Below are 15,267 nucleotides of genomic sequence, written 5' to 3'. Positions count from 1 at the left end.
ATAAATCAAGGAAATCAGTAAGGAGGTGAGGAAGTTAAGGGAGGAAACCAAGCAGAGATGTCATCTCAGGCAAAATTGTTCGGAGGCGGTTTCCACCTGCTTCTGCAGGAGACTGTGGAGTGTCAGTTACACCTCAGCGTCAGTTACACCCAGTAGAGGCAGGGAAGCTGGGGCTTAGTCACAATCACCAGTTAGACAATAAGCGCCTCGCTGGGGGAATATAAACGCCCAGACACTTCAGCTCTACATCTTCGAACAAGGTGGGGCTCCAGTAGCCAAGGGAGGCCACAGGCGCAGACCAGGGGAAGCAAAGCAATTGCCGGGGGAAGAGTGGAAAAATGAGAAAAAGGGATTCTAGGAGATCCCCAAGGGGAAGGACCTGAAGAGTCCAGTGCTTCTGCAGCAGTGTGACGTTGTCCCAGGAGACAAGACCTAGAGGTCATGATCTTGGCCTCCATCCACCGACTGTCAGCAGGTACCAGCTGAGGTAAAGTGGTACATGGTTGTCTCTCGAGTTTGATTCGAATCCTTCTTCTCTGCCTGTGTGAACTTGGTCATCTCTTGGACCTCATTTTTCATATCTGTCCAATCGAGGTAATAATAGAATACATGACAACTACAACTCTGTGGATGCAGAGTAGTTCCATCCGGAATAGACACAGTGAGAGAGGGGTTGGCCGGGAAACAGCGGGGTCAGGCACTAGCTAAGCAGACGGGGGCTGACAGAGTGTGCAGACTGGGTAGGACGTGAGTCAGAGTCCATGGAGGTCCAGTCCAGGCAGGAAGGCTCGGGCACCGAGTGCAGACGGCCGGCAGGCTCTTTGGATGCACACCCGGGAGCTGAGGCAGTTAGCAACAAGAGCCCTGGAGAAAAACCCAGGTCGTGGGTGAAGACGCTTTGCTCTCGGGCCCATTTCATTTTGGTTGCTGGGTCAACCCTACTTCCCTTTTTCAAAAACATCTTTATGTTTTTACCAAAAGTATTTTAATTAATTTATTTTATAAATTTTTGATCGTTGAATTAAAAGGAAATAACATAATACTGAAAATATTTTGGTAATGAAAACTCACAAATAAATATCACATGTCAGCTAAACGCCAAACAAGAAACATCTTTATCGAGATAATAATTTGCACGCTATAAAACTCCCTCATTTAAGGGGCTTCCCTGGTGGCGCAATGGTTGAGAGTCCGCCTGCCGATGCAGGCGACACGGGTTTGTGCCCCAGTCCGGGAAGATCCCACGTGCCACGGAGCGGCTGGGCCCGTGAGCCGTGGCCGCTGAGCCTGCGCGTCCGGAGCCTGTGCTCCGCGGCGGGAGAGGCCACAGCGGTGAGAGGCCCGCGTACCGCAAAAAAAACAAAAAACAAAAAAAATTAAAAAAAAAAACCTCCTTCATTTAAAGTAGACAATTCAATGGTTTTACTATAGTTACAGAATTGGATAACCATCACTTCAAACTAAGTTTAGAAAAAAGAAATCCCATATCCCTTGGCAGTCACTCGCCATTCCCACTTCCCACTAACACCTGGCAACCACTAATCTATTTCCTTGCCTATTCTGAACATCTCATAAAAATGGAATCGTACAATGTGTGGTCTGTTGTGACTGGCTTCTTAACATTTAGCATAATGGTTTCAGGATTCTCCCGTGCTGGAGTATGTTTCAGTACCATGTTCCTTTTTATTGCTGAATAATACTCTGTTGTATGTATATGCTACTCTTATTTACCCCTTCTTTAGTTGATGAACATTTTGGTTGTCTCCACTTTTTAGCTAATATGAACAATGCTGCCGTGAACTTTCATGTATATGTTTTTGTTTGCATGTTATGTTTCGTTTTTCTTAGATACCAAGAAGTGGAATTATTGGGTCATCTAGACCTCTATCCTTAAGCTTTTGAGGAAAGCACCTGTAATTACATATCTTTTTTATTCTAACACATCCTCGTGGGTATGAGGCAGAATCTCACTGTAGTTTTTTTTTTTTTTTTTTTTGCGGTACGCGGGCCTCTCACCCCTGCGGCCTCTCCCGCCGCGGAGCACAGGCTCCGGACGCGCAGGCCCAGCGGCCACGGCCCACGGGCCCAGCCGCTCCGCGGCACGTGGGATCCTCCCGGACCGGGGCACGAACCCGCGCCCCCTGCATCGGCAGGCGGACTCACAACCACTGCGCCACCAGGAAAGCCCTCACTGTAGTTTTGATTTGCATTTCCTTCGTGGACAATAATATTGAGCATCCTTTTTTGTGCTTATTGGCCATTTGTATATATTCTTTGGAGAAACGTCTATTCAAATCCTTTGTCCTCTTTTAATGGGGTCTTTTATTATTGAGTTATAAGAGTTCTTTATGCATTCGGATACTTCCCTTATCAGATATATGATTTGCAAATATTTTCTCCCCATCTGTGTGTTGTCTTTTCACTTTCTTGAAGGCATTATCCGTAGCATGACACTTTTAAATTTTGATGTAGTCCAACATACCTATTTTTTCCTCTGTTTGTTTGTGCTTTTGGTGTCATGTCTGAGAAGTCATTGTCTAATCCGAGGTCACAAAGATTTACTCCAATATTTTCTTCCAAGAGTTTTATAGTTCAACTCTTATATTTAGATTTGTGATCCATTTTGAATTAAATTTTGTGTATGGTGTGAGGTAAGAGTCCAGTTTCATTCTTTTACATGTGGATGTCCATTGTTGTTGTTCCATGTGGAAGTTCTCATTGATTCAGTGGTTTATACGTGTTCTTTTCACCAGTGCAGGCCTTGCATTAATTGTGGTAGAAAACATGAAATTGGAAGCAAAACTCTTAAATGTATATCCTTTCCATTTCACAAAAGAAAATGAGTGAAGCTGAAAATGTTCACCATTCAGCATTTGCTTTTGGAGACCTCTAGCCTCTATTATTTATTATTTACTTACTTCTTTTTCTCCAAATATATTTGAAGTATCTCTCTTCCTAGTATCTCTAGGGCCTGTGTAGCCAGTTGAAGAAGCCACACAGAGCTACACAAACCAGCAGAAAATAAAAACAGTTGAGAATCAATGTTCTTTATCTATACTACAATCCACCTGAGAGAACAGCATTCCTCGGTGATTTGGGTTCCTGTAGGGGCAGCCTTGACTCACAGAGCGTTCTGACCCAGCCAGCTTGTCACCTGGGGCTGGATTCCCTCAGTTTTGTCTTTTCATTTTGCCTTTCCAGAGACTCAGATTGAAATGCACGTTGTAGAACTTTGATCTGGACTTGGCAGGACTGAGAATCCCCTGAGTGCCTGCATGTGTTAGAATTAGGTTCATCTGTCTGAAACCAAGGCCCTAAATAAAAGTGGCTTGAAAAAGACCCGAGATTATTTCTCTCTCATGTGTCCAGAGCTGGTGGGATGGCTCTGCTCCCTCGGTCATAGGGGGCTGCTTTGCCTCCTTAGCACAAATTCATAGTGTGTGAGGCATCCAGCCGTCCCGTCTGCATTCCAGTCAGCAGGAAAAAAGGAGAGCAAAGAAGGGAATGCCCCTTCCCTTTAAGGACACTTTCCAGAAGTTGTACACCATTTCTACCTTCAGCCTTTGGCTAGAGCTTAGTTACAACATCATACTTGGCTGTGAGCAATTCTGTTAAATATGGTTTTGTTTGTCTGGGCTGACACGTGCCAGGCTACGAATCGGGGTCTCCATTGCAAAGGAACCAGAACAGAACGGACATTGCAGGAGGTCTGGACTTCCCTACCAGAGCCCAAGGGCGCTCTTTCCCAAGACTCAGGGAATCTGCTTCCAATTGCAATTCTGCAAATGATTTGTCAGGCCCTTTGGGGAGCTGGCTGGGGCAGTGTGTGCTGACGCTGTCTTGCATGATTTAACACTTCTTCATTCCTGCATTTTCATTTCATATATTTGGATTTAGTACAGAGCGGGAGACTAGAGTTCTAGACACCGAAGGAAAGGAAACCCCCAAGTGGCTCAGAGTGCAGTGGTTTCGCTGCTTGAAATACGGTTGTACTCTCCACTTTCAAATGAAAATTCTGACATTGTTTTTCAGAACAATTGCACCACCCAGACTAAGGGACCCACAAAAGTGTCAATTCACCACATGTTAGCTTTTTTTTTTTTTTTTATAACTAATTGTAACAAGTGGTTGCTGTGAAAATGGCAGGCTCCCTAAGGCTGCCCTTTCAATGACCCATACCCTGACCTGGACAGACCACCTTCTGTCCAAGAGAGGAAAAGTTTTGTTCCTAGATCAGATGAAACCCTGGCTTTATCCCTGGTGACCAGTAGGATTAATCAGACACCAGTAAAACAGCTGACAGAGACACTAAACCAACGGACAATAATTAGTACGCACACCAGGCAACATCCGTCCGAGGGGTTCAACTTGTCCCTTTCATTGCCCTAAGACGCAATACCTGCTCTGTGGCTTGGCTCTCCGTGCTCCATAAAGGGAGCACTTGTAAGCTAAGAAGCTGCACGTTTTTAGGATCAATATGGTATTCACCCGAGCTGGTTAGGAAACACAATGCCAGGGACAGAGCTTGCTGTGGGAGCTTGTGTGGGATTAGGCTATTTCCCCAGGATTTACCGCCCAGCGCACAGCCGGCACTGAAACCTGCATGGACAGCCCTGTGGTTTAAGATGAGCCGAAAGGCGTTCTCTTCAGTTTTGGGCTTTTTCAAAGTAAAATCTTCCCAACATGCAAAAAGCAACCACTAAAACTGAACCACATTCAGATGCAGAGAAAGAGTGAAAGTCAGCAAAAGGAAAACACATTTCTGAAATTTTACTTGGGAGGTTCCTGTAAGAGTCTTTCTTGGAGAAACCATCAGGCTTGATACCTCTGCAGCAGTGTAAGTGTCAGAACTTAACTTTCCAATGCAAATTTCTTCTTCACCTTACTACCTACAGAGCCACTTTCTTCACTCAGTAATTGTTTGGTTTCTGTTTTACTTTTTTCTCTCATTCTGTTTTCAAGGGCAAAGCAGAGAGGAAATAAAAAGTCTCACTCATGCGAAGAACTTAATATCAAATTGACTTTATTTCCAAGTGATTTCCCTCCAATTTTATTTTAAAACATGTTTGAGAAGAAAGCAAACTTAGATTTTATTTCTGGTCCTAAATACGGCTATCTCAGAATTGTTATGGAAACCCTGGGGTGGCATAGAGGGATGAGTGTGATGCTTAAAAAAAAAAGGTGACTAACAGACACAGAAAGACAAATATCATATGATATCGCTTATATGTGGAATCTAAAAAGATGGTACAAATGAACTTATTTACAAAACAGAAATCAAGTCACAAATGTAGAGAACAAACTTATGGTTATAGGGGGAAAAGTGGGGGAGGGATAAATTGGGAGATTGGGATTGACATATACACACTACTGTATATATTAAGGACCTACTGTACAGCACAGGGAACTCTACTCAATACTCTGTAATGACCTGTATGGGAAAAGAATCTAAAAAAGAGTGGATATATGTACATGTATAACTGATTCACTTTGCTGTACAGCAGAAACGTACACAACATTGTAAATCAATTATACTCCAATTAAGAAAAATAAGGAGATGAAATTCTCCAGATCAAGAAAGACAAAGTCAAAAAAAAAAAAAAATAAGGTGACTTAGAAGGGAGGGCAAAGTATCACCCAGTGACTGTTTTTGAAAGTGTTATACTGGGGACAGGAGCAACAGTAAGAACCAGCCGTATTTGAGACATAAAGACTAGACGTGGGGAAACGCGGTTATATGGGGGAACGGATTTAGCGAATTTAAATCAGATGCCCAAAAAAATCTTCCTTGGGGAATAAAATAGATAAATAAATAAATACGTGCTTAGGAGGAAGCATTTCAAAGCAAGACAATCTCTATTTCCAAAAGCCTTCTGGAGGCTCTCCCCCAAGGACGCAACACCAGTGCTATTAATCTTGACTCAGTGAATGCAAGTATTACACAGATTTCAATCCAGACCTTCAAGCCTTAAAGAGCTCTGAAGAGCACGGATAAAGCGACCCGTTTTTCACTTTGGCGATTCCACAGGGGTAACTCACTTTAATTTCCCTTTCATCTCTTTGGGAGGGACTCGAAACTTGAAAAGCAAACAGGTTTCCTTTTCTAATTCCTGGAGAGAAGTCTTCTGTTGCTTTCTTACGTGGCAAGGCTGAAGGTGGGTGACTCATCTTCATTTGTTACCTTGGAAGACGTAGAGAAGCAGAAGTAAGTCCGAAATAATAGGCAAACGGGAGATTCCTCCCTTGTTCGAGAAAAGCTATTGCCCTTCCAAATGCCAGTTTGTTTTTTGATTTTCCACGGTCCAGCCCTGTATTTAGCACAGAAAGCCACGACACTGATAATAACCCCAAATATACACAAGGACAAAGCAAGAAGCCCTGGCCATTTTGTTCTGTCAGGCAAATTATGATCTAAGTTTTCCGCCAACACCACTTTTCTCGGATTGTTTAATGGCAACACCAGCCTGTTTGCTGAGATTCTAAAATGCAGCTAAATTTTCTGGGATTAAAAAAAAAAAAGAGTGCGTGCTTATTATGTAGATGTAAACTGTTTCGAATGCAAACACTTCCCACTGTGAAAAAAGGAAAAACGTTGTGGAAAAGGATACCAGGTTATCCAGACTGAAGGAAAGATGTTATGCCTCGCTGTGCTGCTTTCCAGGGACCGGAGAGGAAAGGGTACACCTGGAATCGTATGAAAATAAATGACTAAACCAGGAAGCAGGGACAGCAGCCTCTGCTAGGTTTAGTCCAGCTTGTGCTGAAATGATAAGCTCCCACCCGCCGTTACTTTCCAACCAAGAGCCCAGGAGGAAAATAGCTCTGGGAGGGTTAAGTTTCACATAAAGTAAGAAGACAGGACAAACACCAGCATTTTTTCCCCTAAGGCATTACTAAAAGGCACCAACTTGTCTAAAAATGGTATGAAAATGGAATGATGTTTTAATTGATGGCATATGTTTTATTCTTCCATGTGTCCAAATCCTGGGCTAGGCTAAGAAAAATAGAACTTGGAGCCTCAAAAAAATTTTCTTTTTTTCTTTGCACAATAGTTGTCACATGTGTGTGAGGAGATTGTAGGAATGGGAAAAAATGGGGGAAAATGACATTTTTAGTTATGGAAAAGAAACTTTTAAACTGTTAATGTTTCTATGAGAGTAATATAAACCTGACGGCTACATCACTAAATACAGATCACATCTTGGGTAAACATTAAAATGAAGTCATTTAAATTAAAAGAGGGAGAAAGAAGGATACTACTTCTCCTTGGTTAATTGTGGCTTGGCCATGTGCATATTTTTTTTTACTCAAGTAAAGGAACTTCTCAAATGTTTGGACCACAATTATACAAGGGAATACAAAAATAGAGAGATTATGCAACAACGTGAAAAGGTAGCTTTTGTCTGATTTTGTTAAACTCTACAAGGCTTATTTTTGATGCGAATGAGTCAAACGGGTCTAAGGTGCTCTCTTTCCACCCACCGAAAATATCTGTGAATTAAATTAGGTAAACAGGGTCCTCAAAAGCTGAGGTGTCGCTCCGCTCCCCTCCCACACATGAATAGTCACATATGAGTTTCCACAGGAGTCTGCAGTGTGCATTTTCGCAGTGAGCAGAGCCTTCTCTGGGCTGACTCAGAAAGCAGCCCCTTTCCAGTGGCTTCTGAGATGATGTGCCAGAGACCAACACATCTGACCAAGAGGTCTCTGAAGTTGTAGCCTTTTGTATTTACACTTTTGAAATATCTCTATTGTGATGCTAATCTTGATTTTCAATCAAAATTGGCTGGAAGAAAAATTCTTTCTCTGGAAACTGTGGTAGGAAGTAAGTAAGCCTAAATCTCAAACTTCTCTCTCTTGGATTCCTATTAAGCCAGAAAACAATGATACTAAACACAAGCATCTTTTGCAAATGCTGATGGAAAACTCCACTGTGTCAACCAGGACTTCAACTGACTAGTGTTAGTCTCCAAAAGCATCAAGTTTATCCATTTTTTTAAAAGTTTATCCATTTTAAATGACAAGTTTGGGTTTTTTTTTCTTCTTTTGGTAATCTGGGTGCCGATGTGAAAAGCATCTAAGAACAGTGGCTTTTGTTGAGTGTTCAAAATCAAATCCATTTTAGAGAGTTTGCCCTTCTGGGCATGGATCCTTTCTTTAAGTCTAAACAAATAAAATAAAATGGAAACAAAAGGAAAGCGTCATCAATGGCACGAAGGCTTCTCACTTTTAATTTATTTTAAAAGCTGCGTGTTGAAATAGGGAATCCTCTGAACCTCCACAGCAAGTCTGAAGACTTTTAGGGCTGAGGACCTGGGCTCCTCGCAGAAGCCTTTCTTTCATCCGCTCAGGTTAAAGAGGTTTGTGTGTGTCCGTGTGTGCGCGCCTGTGTCTCTTACGGTACCCTTCGAGATGGAGTTCTGAGGGAGCGTTTCTCCTACCAAAATACACACAGCCTGGGATTAAAAGGGCTGAAACCTACCAGCAAGTTCTTAACGCCCTCCCACAATCATTAGACCAAATCCACCATCATTCTAGATTCATTTTTCCCTTATTCATCTGTCCAACTAATTCCTGCCGCATTCACCAGGCTTATATCTTAATCTTTTCTGTTACATAGAGAATACATAATGAAAAGCTGCATTTTCTGGGTACATGCACACATTTGGAGCGGATGAACCATATGTGAAGTGACATACAATGCTGAATGCGGGCTGAATGGTGTCCAGTGCGAAAAACGCTGCGAAGGGAGGAACAAAAAACAGCGAACAAGAGCCAGTGCAGGGCTGGTCTCCGCTGCAACACCAGGGGATTCGCCGCTAAAACATGGGTATAATTTCACTGTTTTCACTCACACAAGCTGTGGGAAAGGAGTCACCATCTGATGTTTGATTGTGTGGGATATGTTTTTGGCAGTGGCCTTGTATTCCGCATTGACAAAAAAGAAAAAGAAAAAAGAAAGAAAGGAAAAAGGATAAAAGGAGGCGGGGGGAGGAAGATAAAAAAAGAATAGAGGTACATTTGCTGTTTTTAATTTGCCGTCTGGGGGACTGGCACAGCCGACGGAGTTCTGACCAGTGGCCACCTGAAAAGTAGGGCCGGGGCCTGGCTAGCGGCCCCTCTTATGCTGATGCTACCGCAAGGGGACTTTTATCTGTCCAACCCTGTTGTCTGGTTAACTTATTACTTAGCAGTGGGGTTGACGTTTGCCTGATTTAATACAGCCTTTTGTCCAAGATAGTGGCTGGGGAAACATGCCCAGGGAAGCAGGGTTCTGCCCGCATTGGCACCGACGTGGCACTGAGGTAGCCCTGAGGTAACACCAAGGCAGAGAGGCCCACACTTCACAAGGAGGCATTTCCTGGAGCCTCAAAGGGCCCCTGGGAAGTGCATCTGCGTTGCCAGCCCAACTGCCAGGGGGCTACAGGTGTCTCGCAGGAGGACCCCAGCTTGAAGATTTCTCCTGTGGTTTGTGGCTGCAAGCAGGCAGGGTCCCCACACCGAACAGAGATTTTAGAAAGAAATGCATTGACTTTTGTCCTGTTCTCCATCCTCCCCTCATCCAGGAATGCCAGGTGGAGCAAATAAAGAAGGATGCCCAAGTTAAAGGTGGATTGCAGGTAAACAACAAATACTAAAATGCGATGTGAGGTTTCCCTGCAATCCACATTTAACTGGATGGCCTGTATTTTATCTGGCAACCCTATCCCTACCCCTCTGGGCCCCCTGGGCTGCCCACTTCCCCCTCTCCCCAACCTCCTGCCTCTCACCTGTCAGGGCGGCAGCCTCCTCTGTCTGCATCTCGGAGTGTTAAGAGGATAACGAGAATATAGATGGGTAGCTGCTTTCCAGAAAGATCGTTAATTAGCCTGGCCGGTTAACATGTGGTTCCCATGCCCCAGGTGTGCTAAAAGACATTCCTCTTAACTTCAGCTTCAACTAGGAGACATCACCAGTGCTGTTGGACAGAGAGAGTTTGGTGTCCTCACCTTCTGCTCCCCATGGCCTCTCCTCCAATGGTTTTGCATCATTTTATTTGGACCATGTTTTTTTTGTTGTTTTTTTTGCGGTACACGGGCCTCTCCCGTTGCGGAGCACAGGCTCCGGATGCACAGGCTCAGTGGCCATGGCTCACGGGCCTAACTGCTCTGCGGCATATGGGATCTTCCCGGACCGGGGCATGAACCCGCGTCCCCTGCATCAGCAGGCGGACTCTCAACCACTGCGCCACCAGGGAAGCCCTGGACCACGTTTTTAAGCCAAATCAAAACTCCCCAGAGGCAGATACTGTGCTTAATGGAAGGTTTGGCGATAGAGTCACCTGTTCCCCAACTGAGTATGTGCATACGCTTCAACTACCCTGATCCCACCCTGTGCCCTGCCCCACCCCTGCCAAGTCCCCTACCTTCAGTGGCAATTGTGGCTACAGCTCCTGTTCGTTGGGATATTGCATTGCTATTTTTGATCACTGGTGTTGTTCACAAGCTGCTTCCAGGATTTGTCCTGAGTGAGCGCGCTGCTCTGAGTTGCCCATTTGTAGGCCTTTGACGCATATCTGATTAAGGGTAGCAGGAAAGAAGGAGCTTTCCCCTGCGAGCGGCGGGTGGACAGGGTAGGGAGGGCAAATCTTGTGGCCAGCCGGTGCTGGGGTCCACGCTGTCCTTTGTCTGCAGGTGGGCAGGTGGAAGTGGGCAGAGGCTTAAAAGCTGGTGACTCTGCAGTAACCTGTCCCAAGCTCTGATCCTCAGAAGTGCAGCTGAAAAGGAGATTTCCAAAGGAGCACTGCTGTTTTGAATGCTTCCATGATTGGAGACAGTAGCGGCTGCATGTATTGGCCGGGACTGGAAGTGTGGTTTTCTCCACATGGCGGAATTGCTCTCATTTCCAAACATGATACGGGGGCATAATGGCCGTTGGTAATGACCACATTAGCGTCATATGGAGCAATATATCTACAATAAATTAAGGCCGCATTGCAATTAGTACCGGTGATCACAGCTGTGGAGACAAATGGCATATGTGCTAATTAAATAATTTGTCACTTGACTGCTAAACAAACAATTCAGCCTCTTTACATCTCCAGAGCGCCACCATGGGCCGTTAACCCCAGGAAGGAACGGCGTGCTGTACCCACGTGGCTGGGGAGCTGGGTCCCGATAGCAGGATAAAACGGACAGAGGAAATCTCACTCGGATTAAAAATCCGCTCATCGGATTGGTGCGAATCAACAAACACGGCGTCACATCATGTCTCGACTTAGTCTTGTGTCTTCGGCCACAACATCCTCCCCGTCGGCAACACCTTTTTTATGGTTTCTCTTTTTTTTTTTTCCCCCACCAGCCCTCCTTCCCCCACCTCCACCCCAAATGCTAATCCATAAAGCTGAATTGTGGAATATGCCTTTAACGGGGGCCCCTGCTAGCCCATATAATGGCTTTGTGTGAACTAAGGGGGACTCAGCCCTGTGCAGAGTGCAGGTAAGCAAGGTGCAGGCTGGATTTCAGTCTCTGCTCACCTCCTTGGTCCAGGGCTCTTGTGCAGTGAACAACCCGCCCAACCATACGGGCAGTCCTGTTCTCAGCTGCTTCTGAAAGCAAGAGAGGTTTGGGTAATTTCCAGGCCCAGAAAATCCCAAAACCAATTGTCCTTTCTTCCTTGCTCTTTTATCAGAGTTGTTAACTAAGGGAACTTGATTTCGCCTTCTTATTCCTACCTTTGCTCACGTTCAAGCAGCACTTCGGTCAGACGAGAGGCGAAAGGCGAAGCAATGAGGATTTTGTGTCATTATCCATTGATCAAATCTCTCCTCGGGTCCCACATTTCCAAGGAGCTTTCAGCACTGGTGTGGTGCTGAGTGTAAGGCATCATGGGATGTAACCGTTTGGGGCAAAATACTCCAGCATGTAAGTTTCATGCAAAGTGATTCTATTGCAGTAAATTTCCAAAAGGCTGGAAGAAAACTCGAAACTGGAATATTGAGTCTTCCGTAGGAAACTGAATCCCTGGATAATTTCAGATTAGGCTTTAATAACTACTTTTGGGTGGACTATGGGAACAGAAAGGAACCCAAACCGTGTTTTATCTTTTTGAGAACCTGACTGTTTGGACATAAAAGTCTGTAAGGGAGGCAAGTTTGTCAGCAAGATGGTGCCTTATGCACCAAAAAGCCATTCTGTTTCTTTAATAAGGTGAAATCTAGCTTTATCCCAGAAGGATTGGGCACAGAGAATCTCAGCTAGCATCACATAGGAGAGAGCTGGGCGCGTGGAAAGTGCTCAATGAAAACCAGCTCTTGTTATTATTATTAATATTATTACTGTTCCCATTTATAACTGAATTTTGTACCATCGAGTGTCTTCTTCAGCACTTGTTAATGTTGCCTATCAGCATGCAGAGTGGGAGAAGCAGATTACTATGAAGCAATGTTTTGTTTTGTTTTGCTTTGTTTTTTCACATCTTTATTGGAGTATAATTGCTTTACAATGTTGTGTTCATTTCTGCTGTACAACAAAGTGAATCAGCTATATGTATACATATCCCTCCCTCTTGAGCCTCCCTGCCACCCTCCCTATCCCATCCCTCTAGGTCGTCACAAGGCATCAAGTTGATCTCCTTGTGCTATACAGCAGTTTCCCACTAGCCGTCCATTTTACATTTGGTAGTGTATATATGTCAGTGCTACTCTCTCACTTCGAGCCAGTTTCCCCTTCCCCTGCTGTGTCCTCAAGTCTGTTCTCTAAGTCTGCATCTTTATTCCTGCCCTGCCACTAGGTTCATCAGTACCACTTTTTTAGATTCCATTTATATGCGTTAACTTACAGTATTTGTTTTTCTCTTTCTGACTTACTTCACTGTTTTTATTTCTATTTATTTTTTTCACGTCTTTATTGGAGTATAATTGCTTTACAGTGGTGTGTTAGTTTCTGCTGTATAACAAAGTGAATCAGCTATACATATATATATATACCCTCATATCTCCTCCCTCTTGCGTCTCCCTCCCACCCTCCCTATCCCACCCCTCTAGGTGGTCACAAAGCACCGAGCTGCTCTCCCTGTGCTATGCGGCTGCTTCCCACTAGCTATCTATTTTACATTTGGTAGTATATATATGTCCATGTCACTCTCCTACTTCGTCCCAGCTTACCCTCCCCTCCCCATATCCTCAAGTCCATTCTCTACATCTGCGTCTTTATTTCTGTCCTGCCCCTAGGTTCTTCAGAACCTTTTTTTTTTTTTTTAAGATTCCATATATATGTGTTAGCATACGGTATTTGTCTTCCTCTTTCTACTTCACTGTTTTTAAAAGAACTTTTTCCTGAAGGCTGTTCACACATCAGGAAATGCAGGGGAGTTCAGGGGAAGTCAAGAGGCCTTTGAAGCGCTACCGGACACAAGATGCTTTGCGACAGTCACAAGATGCATTATTGTCTTTTCTGTTTTCTTGGCAGCCTCCCACCTTCTGGGACTGACTTTCATCTGCCCAAATGGGACTGAGATGCGAGTTGGGAAGCACCCAGACCAGCCATCACCCTGCAAGTGGTGGCAAATCCCTAAAGCTTCAAGGCAACCCAGAGACCCTACTCATCCAGCCTCTGTGTTCACCAGAGAGAAGAAATGGAAGTAAGTGTGAGAAAACAATGTCCCTAAATCATGCTGTTCACATCCTTCTCTCTGTGTGTGGTGTGCCCCCTCCACCCACCCCCGCTCTATTTGCTGATATAAGATGAAGAGGTCCAAAGAGTGTCCTTTCCTCTTGTTGTTAATCAGGACGCAGAGATTCCACCAGCCATTTTCTTCTTTCTGGTATAAGGTATTTTTGACCATGTAATCTTTTTGCCTCTTAAAGTAGATGTGTGGTGAGAAACCCGTCTGGGCATGGTCTTGTGTAGCCCCAGTGAGAACAATGCTGGAGTCTGAAAAGGGCATTAGGAAATAAAAGCTTAGATTCTTGAATAGCTTGTTGACCATTATCCAAGGGCGTGCAATCTGGGACACAGGGGATGCCAGCTAGCCCCTCACCCATTGGCCCACCCAGTTAGATCACATCCTGTCTTTTAGGAAAATTCATTAAGTTTTGTACCATTCTAGGCTCTCATTCACTTTGAGAATCAAGTTAAGAATTTTAATCTTCAGTGTCATTTATTTATACTAAGTACCTAAAGCATATACAATAAGTGTATGTTTAACTTAGGTTATATTAAATTTTTTTGCCATACCTTTTTAGAATCTTGAAAAATATTGCCAGCACTTTAAAAAGATAACTTATTTTTACCAATATATATTCTCTCATTTGAAAATCAAATAGTACTTAAATGGATTATAAGGAATAAACCCAATACTCTGTTCCACTTCTGGAATCTCACTTTCATGCCCTTGCAAGGAATTTCAACTATTTGATCTGAGTATTTTATTTTTTTCTCAAATTTACCTCCACATTTCTAGATGGTATGCTTCTAGGAGATTTCCTTGATTACATTTTCCAACACTTCATTATATTTTATTTTTAATTCTGTTATTCTATTTTAATTTTCAACAACTCTGGTTCTCTGACTGATCCAGTTTTATATCTTCCTGTTCTCGTTTCATGAATGAATATCCTTTTTTGTATTTCTGAAAAAGTCAGTTTTATTTTTTAAAAAGTCTACTTGGTTAGAAAAGTTTACTGAATTGTCTCTATTTCCTCTGAGTTTATCTTTGTTCATTTTTGTCTTCGTCTTTCCCTGTGGAGCTTTCCTTGGACATAAGAGGGAGGCAGTAAGCAGCTCACTGGATCTCTGGGTACGTGATGAGGTGGAAGCCAGATTTTATATCAAGAGCAGTTGTTAAAGCTTTCTAGCACCGGATCAACACCTGAGAGAGCTACATAATTATTTCTTTGTTGTGCAGCTCATCCTGGTCTTGTGTAAGTGCCATGAGAACAAAAGTTGGTTTATGTGTGAACTACTGCAGTCCCAGTGCCTAGGACAGTGCCTGGCACATAATAAATGCTCAAAAAATACTTGTTGGATGAATGGAGAGATGTGAAAAAATGCTGTACAGAGCACAAAGTGAATGAGACACTAGGAGAGGGAGAAATTCATTTTGCCCTAGAGCATGAGAGAGGCTTTTTGGAAGACAAGGGATTTGACCAGAAACCTGAAGAATGGGTAGATCAACGTCAGGCAGGGCTAAGTGGGGAGAGGAGAGAAAATGGCCTGAAAGGAGGCACAGAGCACTTGACTTCCCAGGACCTTAAAGATCATCCATGCAGTGCTCTTCCAACTCACC

This window comes from Delphinus delphis, chromosome 4 (genome assembly GCF_949987515.2).
Source record: "Delphinus delphis chromosome 4, mDelDel1.2, whole genome shotgun sequence".
Taxonomy (NCBI): domain Eukaryota; kingdom Metazoa; phylum Chordata; class Mammalia; order Artiodactyla; family Delphinidae; genus Delphinus; species Delphinus delphis.
Note: the sequence above shows the minus strand (reverse complement) of the source record.